Below are 8,368 nucleotides of genomic sequence, written 5' to 3' on the forward strand. Positions count from 1 at the left end.
CGGCCTGCATTTCTGGGTTCCGGGACCCCTTTCTCCATTTTCAAAGCCAGCAACATTCCAGCATCTCTCTGTGCCTTTCTTCTGTAGTCACATCTCATCTGACTGCACCTGAAAAAGTTCTTGTTTTTTTTTTTAATGCTTCTTATATTTTAAGCTGTTATTTTATTTTTTTATTTTGAGACAGAGTCTCACTTTGTTGCCCAGGCTGGAGTGCAGTGGTGCGATCTTGGCTCACTGCAACCTCCACATCCGGGGCTCAAGCAATTCTGTCTCAGACTCCCGGGTAGCTGGAATTGCAGGCACCAACCACCATGCCCAGCTAATTTTTGTATTTTTAGTAGAGATGTTGTTTCACCATATTGGCCAGTCTGGTCTCGAACTGCTGACCTCAAGTGATCTGCCTGTGTCAGCCTCCCAAAGGGCTGGGATTACAGGCATGAGCCACCATGTCCAGCTTAAGTTGTTATTTCTTTTAAGGCCCATGTGATAATATTGACTCCCCCTCTATAATCCAGGATAATCTCCCCCATTACAAGGTCCTTAATCACATCTGCAGTGGAGACACTTTGTCATATAAAGGAACATTCAAAGGTTTAGGACGTGGGCTTTTTTTTTTTTTTTTTGGTGGGGGGGCAGAGGGAGATGTTATTCGTCTACCACATTGAATATCTCCCAGACATGATAATTCAGTCCAATTTGGAAGCCATTTCAGTGGAGCTTTGAACGTTGGAGTTTGAAAGTTGATGATTATGGTGTGTGAAAGGAAAGGCTCCACAGACACTTTTCTCTCAGAACAAGATGTTTTCACTTGCTGTTCAACTTCTCAAGTGACAATTATCTCAGAAAAAAAAGGGAAGGATCCCTCCTGTCCTTCCCTGATTAAATCCTGGAGAGCACAGTGGATAAGGTGCTTTCTGAGCAGATGTGACAGGACTCTGCCACTTCTTCCCACATCCCAGCCTCAGGAGAGCCCTATAAACCTCTTAAGTTCAGCTTTACCTTTAACGCAGCAGTAGTTTCTTTACATTCTTTGCTCTCCCTAGTTTATAAAGGGCAATTTGAGAAAAGTACATTTTTTCTGAAGCATTGTGTGGTTTCTGCATCATTGTACTAGCACAAAGAAAATGGGCTTTGGAAACAGAGAGAACGCCACTGAAACTTAGGCGTAGCCACTTACTAGCTGCATGACCTTGAGCGAGTTATTCAATGGCTCTGAATCTCATGCTCCTGATGCATAAAATGAAGATAACACCCATCTTACAGGATTGTGTAGGCTGGGCATGTGCAGTGGTGGTAATGACTGGGGACAGAGGTAGAGGAACATTATTATAAAGTATCTAGTGTATTGTCTTCTATATCATAGGTATTTAAATTAATAATCGCTTACTATCTAAGCAACAGACAACTAATATTCCTTCAGTGCTCTTATAGATTACAAAGTAATACATACATTTTCTCATGAATTCTCCCAACAACCCCATTTTGTAGAGAGGAAACAGCTACAGGAACCTCCAGATCACCCGTTCATTTGGAACAGATCTAAGACCCAAGCCCACCTTCTGCTGCTCCTTGGCTCTTTCCTTCCTAAGAGGCTGCCTGATGGTTGATTTAAGGTGGGTAGGGTTGTCTCAGGCAGAAAATTCCTCAGTGATTTTTTGAGGTTCATTCATGTGTTAGGGGTTGATCTAGCACCGCTGAAACATCTCAAATGTGTTTTACACGACACTATGGGGCATGTTTTGAGCCTCTCTTTTTACCTGAACTACATCATTTGATGGTTAGAGAATGTAATGGGCATCTCTCATTCATACTACCCTAGACCTTTAAATATTTTTTTTTTTTTTTCAAATTTGACACATCTTCTAGTGAGAATCTCCCCATTCCCAGTGCAGAAAACAAACTCCGGAGTGCAGACACTTAACTGAGCTCCCCACAGCCAGGCATACAACTTGGAAATTAGTTGTGTGAAGAAACAGACAAAGAAGGAGGTATTGATCGCCCCAGACACTGCTAGCTGCATAATAAACATGCATTTCTCCCTCCTCCTTGGTAGAATTCCAGCTATCGTTGGGGGAGAATGTGCTGAACTAAAAGCGCATATTTTCAATCTCTTGCTATTAGGGGTAGCCAAGGCTATGCAAGCAGAGATCACTGGGAAGGGCTTTTAAGAAATCTCATTAAAGGGAGTTCACTCAGTGGCAGGCTCTCCATGCATTTCTTCTTCCTCCTTCATCCCATCTGAACTGTGGTGTGATAGCTGGGGTCACATTGATTGTACAGTCACCAAGCCATTTGTAGTTGGTGTGTCTCTGGAGTTTTCTATGTGAAAGCCAAATAAACCTCTGTCTTTCTAAAGCCAAAGTTATTTGGGGGTGTTGGTGTTATACACAACTGAATCAAATCCCAGCTGACATAAAGAAGCTTTCCTTGACCTTACAGAAATGGAGCCACTTCCTTCCAGTACCTTGTCTGATTGCTTCACCTCAGATCAATAAAGGACCAGGTAACACTAGGCCCCTTTGTGATGACATTTCTCTTCAAGTTAGAGCTAAAGTCCATGGAGAATTTCATGTCAGGGAACACCTTTGCACTGGTGGACCAAGCCAAACAGTTAGAATCTTCAAGTAAAAGTTATCTCTTTTATTTCCTGAGCTTCTCCTTAAACTTCATCTTTAACTTTTAAAATTTACTTTTAATTTGTGTATAATATACATAACACATAATTTACCAGTTTAACTATTTTTTACAAGTACAGGGTTTTTTTTCCTTTCCCCGCCCCCCCCCATGGAGAATGGGGTCTCACTATATTGCCTGGGCAGGTCTAGAACTCCTGGGCTCAAGCTATCCTCCTGACTCTGCCTCCCTAAGTGCTGGGATTACAGGTGTGAGCCACTGTACTTGGCCATGTACAGTTCTATGACATTAAGTATATTCACACTGTCATGCAGCCATCATTGCCATCTATCTCTAGAACTGTTTTCATATTGTAAGACTGAAAATTTGTACCTGTAACCCCCCATTTCTCCCTCCCCCTAGCCCCTGGAAACAGTCATTCTACTTTCTGTATGAATTCGACTAATACAGTATTTGTTCTTTTGTGACTTTATCTTAGTATACTATCTTCAGGGTTCATCTATGTTGTAGCATGTATGAGAATTTCTCCCCTTTTAAAAGCTGAATAAAATTCCATTGTGTATGTATATACACCACATTTTGTTTATCCATTCATGGGCACTTGATTTTTGCTATTGTAAATAATGTGGCTATAAACATAGGTACGCAAATATCTCCTCCAGACACTATGTGATAGTCTGTTCTTGCATTACTATAGAGAAATTCCTGAGACTGGGTAATTTATCAAGAAAAGAGGTTTAAGGGAGTTGGGTCAAGATGGCAAACTAGAAGCAGCTCATGTGCACTGCTGTCATGGAGAGGAAACGAAAGGGCTAGTGAATGCTGACTCTGCAGGCTGATCATCTAAGAAACACATCAGGATCCATCAAAACAGCAGGGGAACACAGAGAGCAGAGAAGAGGGAAGCTGGGTACCAGCCTGTCTTGGCTCAGTGCAGAGCTGGAAGAACCTCTCCATCATGGGAAAGGGTGAGTGAGTGAGAGTCTCCTGAGGGATTCACACTCTTCACAGGGATCTATGCAAAACTGGGAATAGGAAAATCCCCCTGGCACCCTAGCATACCCTCTCCAACCACGCTTCTAAACTGAGACAAAGAGCCACTTGCATGTTTTGCAGGAGAAACTCTCGAGTCTAACGGGACCTCTACAAGTCTTGAGTTCTGCAGCAGACCAGCACTGGTGTCATGGCCCCAGTAGAGGCTGCAGTCACAGTGCCTGGGAGCAGTAGGATTGCTCTGCCCACTCTCACCAGACAAGGCTCAGCACCAGCTTCCAGTCCAGCAGCCTACTTCTGTGTGAACTCGGCCAGTGGGTGACCCTACCCACCCCTGCCACTGGTAGCCCAGGAGGGCAATGCCTGCTAGAGATTCCAGCCCAGTGGTCTCACTTCCACTTGAATTCAGTTGCAGGCACAGCCTCTTGTCATTCCAGGAAGCGCCCGGATGGCAGAGTGGGGGGCCTCACCTACCCCTGGTGGCCAGGCAGGCAATGGCTGTTAGGACTCCCAGCCCAGTGGTCCCACTTCTATGTGAACTCAGCTGGCAGGTGCAGCCTCCTATCGTCCTGAGAAGCACCTGGATGGCAGGATGGGCAACCCCACCCACCCCTGCCATTGGTAGCCAGGTGGGCAAGGGCTGCTAGAGCTTCCAACCAAGTGGTCTTGCTTCTGTCTGAACGTAGCCAGCAGATACAGCCTCCTGTTGTTCTGGGAGACAGCCAAACAGTGGGTTGAGTGACTCCACCTACCTCTACCTCTCATAGCCACGTGAACCACACCTGATAGTGCTCTCAGCCCAGGAGTCCTACTTCTGACTGAATTTGCTGAGGGGAACAGCCTCCTGTCATCCCAGAAATACCTGGATGACAGGACAGGCAACTCCAGCTATCCCCACCTATTGTAACCAGACAGGCCACACTCACTACAGCTTGCAGCCCACAGTCCCACTTCTGTTTGAACTCTGCAGGTGGGCGTGACACTGTGTTTCCCTGGGAAGCACTCAGACAGAAGATTAGGGATGACCCAGCAGGCATACAGCCTATCTGCCAATTGCAGCCTCTACTTGAGGGAGCCCCATGAACCAGAACCCCCAACAAAAGAAATGTGACACTAATTAGAGGGGGCTCCAAGACTCAGCAGTGGACTAGACTCAAAAGTCAGTTGACTGAACCCACCTTATACCACAATCAAACCCCCAAAGGCATCAAAGAAGGTTTAAAAAAAAAAAAAAAAAAAACCCATACAAAGGACAGCAACTTCAAAGACAGAGGCATCAGCCCATGCAGATGAGAAAGAATCAGTACAAGAACTCTGGCAACTCAAACAGCCATAGTGTCTTCTTGCCTCCAAACAGCACTAGTTCCCCAGTAATGGTTCTTAACCAGGTTGAAGTGGCTGAAGTGTCATAAATTGAAGACATTCAGGAGAAAGTCAAACACCAATCCAAGGAATCTAAGGAATACAATAAAACAGTACAGGAGATGAAAGACAAAATGGCCATTTTAAGAAAGAACAATTTGAATTACTAGACCTGAAAAACTCAGTTCAAGAATTTTGCCATACGGTTGCAAGTATTAACAGCAGACTTGACCAAGCTGAAGAAGGAATCTCAGAGCTCAAAGATCAGTTCTCCAAAATAACTCAGTCAAACAAAAGTAAGGGAAAACCAATAAAGAAGAATAAACAAATCCTCCTAGATATATGGGACTGCATAAAGAGACTAAAATCTATGATTCATTAGTATCCCTGAAAAAGAGGGTGAGAAAGCAAGCAACTTGGAAAACATATTTGAGGATAGTATCCATGAAAATGTTGCTAGAGAGGCCAACATTGAGGAAATGCAAAGAACCCCTGTGAGATACTTACTATACAAGATGACCATCCCCAAGACACATGGTCATCAGATTATTCAAAGTTGAAGTGAAAGAAAAAATATTAAAGGAAGCTAGAGAGAAGGAACAAGTCACCTACAGAGGAAATCCCATTGAGCTAACAGCAGACCTTTCAGTAAAAATCCTACAAGCCAGATGAGATTCAGGGCCTATATTCAGCATTGTTAAAGAAAAGAAATTCCAACCAAAAATTTCATATCTGGCCAAACTAAGCTTCATAAGAAAAGGAGAAATAAGATCCTTCTCAGACGAGCAAATACTAAGAGAATTTGTTACCATCAGATTTGTCTTACAAGAGGTCCTTAAGGGAGTTCTAAATATGGAAAGGAAAGATTGTTACTGGCTACCAAGAAAACACACTTAAGTACATAGATCACTGACACTATAAAGCAACCACACAAGCAAGTTGATATAATAAACAGCTAACAACATGACAGAATAAAACTTGTACATATTGACTGGGCACGGTGGCTCAAGCCTGTAATCCCAGCACTTTGAGAGGCCGAGACGGGTGGATCACGAGGTCAGAAGATGGAGACCATCCTGGCTAACATGGTGAAACCCCGTCTCTACTAAAAATAAATACAAAAAACTAGCCGGGCAAGGTGGCGGGCACCTGTAGTCCCAGCTACTCGGGAGGCTGAGGCAGGAGAATGGCGCGAACCCGGGAGGCAGAGCTTGCAGTGAGCCGAGATCCGGCCACTGCACTCCAGCCCGGGTGACAGAGCAAGACTCTGTCTCAAAAAAAACAAAAACAAACAAACAAAAAAAAACAAAAAAAAAAACTTGTACATATCAATATTAACCTTGACTATAAACAAGCTATTAATAAATGCCCCAATTAAAAGGCATAGAGTAGCAAGTTGGATAAAGAAGCAAGACCCAACTGTATGCTATATACAAGAGACTCACCTGACATGTAACACAACCCATAGGCTAAAGGTAAAGGGATGGAGAAAAATGCACCAAGCAAACAGAAAACAGAAAAAAGAAAAAGGCAGGAGTTGCTATTCTAATTTCAGACCAAACAGACTTTAAACCAACAATGATCAAAAGAGACAAAGACATTACATAGTGGTGAAGGGTTCAATTTAACAAGACCACCTAACTATGCTAAGTATATATGCACCCAACACAGGAGACCCTATATTCATAAAGCAAATTCTTAGAGATATATGAAGAAACCTAAAGAACCATATAATAATAGTGAGAGACTTCAACCCTTCACTGAGAGTATTTGACAGATCGTCGAGGCATCGAACAAAGATATTCAGGACCTGAACTCAACATTTGACCAAATGGGCCTAACAGAGATCTACAGAACTCTTCACCCAAAACCAACAAAATATACATTCTTCTCATCTGCATATGGAACATACTCTAAAATTGACCACACATCAACCATAAAACAATCTCAGAAAATTCAAAAAATCCCAAATCATATTGAACACTCTTAGATCACAGCACAATAAAAACAGAAATCAGTACTAAGAAAATCACACAGAACCATACAATTTCATGGAAAGTAAACAACCTGCTCCCAAATGACTTTTGGTTAGACAATGAAATTAGGGTGGAAATCAAGAAATTCTTTGAAACTAGTGAGAACAAAGATACAACATACCAGAATCTCTAGGACATAGCTAAGGTAATGTTAAGAGGGATGTTTATAACGTTAAATGCCCACATCAAAAAGTTAGAAAAATCTCAAATTAACAACCAACATTTCACCTAAAGGAACTAGAAAAACTAGAGCAAAACAACCCTGAAACTGTGAGAAGACAATAAGTAATCAAAACTAGAGCTGAACTGTAGAAAACTGAGACATGAAAAACCATACAAAAGATCAACAAATTGAGGAGTTTGATTTTTGAAAGAATAAATAAGATTTGTAGACCACTAGCTAGACTAATAAAGTAAAGATCTAAATAAACATAATCAGAAATGACAAAGGGGACACTGCAACCAATCCCACAAAAATACAAAATACTCTGAGACTACTACAAATATCTCTATGCATACAAACTAGAAAACCTAGAAAAAATGGATAAATTCCCAGAAATGTATAATCTCCCAAGATTGAAGCATTTTACAGACCAATAATGAGTTCCAAAATTGAATCAGTAATAAAAAAGCCTACCAACCAGAAAAAGCCCAGGACCAGATGGATTCACAGACAAATTTTACCAGATGTACAAAGAAGACCTGGTACCATTTCTACTAAAACTATTCCAAAAAATTGAGAAGGGACTCCTTCCTAACACATTTCATGAGACCAGCATCATCTTGATACCCAAACCTGGCAGAGATGCAACAAAAAAAGAAAACTTCAGGCGCATACCCCTAATGAACATAGATGCAAAAATTCTCAGCAAAATACTAGCAAACTGAATCCAGCAGCATATCAAAAAGCTAACCCACCACAATCAAATAATCTTTATGCCTGGAATGCAAGGTTGGTCTAATACATGCAAATCAATAAATGTAATTCATCACATAAACAGATCTAAAAACAAAAACCACATGATCATATCAATAGATGCAGGAAAAGCTTAAGTAAAATTCAACACCCCTGTATGCTAAAAACATTCAAACTAGGCATTGAAGGAACATACCTCAAATAAGAGCCATTTATGAAAAATTCACAGCCAAAATCATACCCTGGGGAAAAGCTGGAAGCATTCCCTTTGAGAACTAGAACAAGACAAGGATTTCCACTCTCACAACTCCTATTCAACACAGTACTGCAAGTCCTAGCCAGAGCAATCAGACAAGAGGAAGAAATAAAAGTCATCCAAATAGGAAGAGAGGAAGTCAAACTATCTGTTTGCAGATGACATGATTCT

This window comes from Macaca mulatta, chromosome 8 (assembly GCF_049350105.2).
Source record: "Macaca mulatta isolate MMU2019108-1 chromosome 8, T2T-MMU8v2.0, whole genome shotgun sequence".
Lineage (NCBI taxonomy): Eukaryota > Metazoa > Chordata > Mammalia > Primates > Cercopithecidae > Macaca > Macaca mulatta.